This window comes from Lagopus leucura, unplaced genomic scaffold (genome assembly GCF_019238085.1).
Source record: "Lagopus leucura isolate 7727_CA_CO unplaced genomic scaffold, USGS_WTPT01 27056-0_obj-0_obj, whole genome shotgun sequence".
NCBI lineage: Eukaryota > Metazoa > Chordata > Aves > Galliformes > Phasianidae > Lagopus > Lagopus leucura.
The window spans coordinates 1-595 of NW_024962351.1; positions in this window are offsets into that span (position 1 = coordinate 1).

Consider the following 595-nt stretch of genomic DNA (forward strand, 5'->3'; position numbering starts at 1 on the left):
GGGGGGGGGGGGGTCTCATGGAGGCTCCGTGGTGGTGGGGGAACCCCAGGGTTCCGTGGGGGGTGGGAGGGGGGGGGTCCCAAGGCTCCACGCGGAGTGGCAGAACGCCGAGGCTCCCCGTGGGTTCTCACAGTTCCACGGGGGCTCCTGGGGTCCCGAGGCTCCGTGGGGGGGGTCCCACAGCTCCACGTTGGGGGAGGGTGGGGGGATTCCTGGCTCCTTCGCTCCGTCCCTTCGCCCCCCGTCGCCGTTATCGCTGCCGTCGTTGCCGCCGTCCTCCCCCGGCTCTCGCTGGGTTTCGGGCGGGTCCCTGCCGTCGGGTTCCCCTCTCCGCGGATGCCGCAGGCTGGCGGCCAACACCAGGCCCTGCACGGCGGCGTAAGCGGCCCCGAGAGGCAGCAGGAGGTGCTGCAGCAACAACCGCAGCGCCGCGGCGGCCAGCAGGAAAGCGGCCAGGCCCTGCAGCCAAGCTCCGGCCGCTCCTCCCAGCCCGACCGCCGCCAGCAGCCGCCCGGCTCCCAACGCCCTCAAAGCCGTCCGGGCCGCCCCGAGGCAGCAGAGGGCGCCCAGGTCGAAGAGGCGCCTCGCTAAGGCC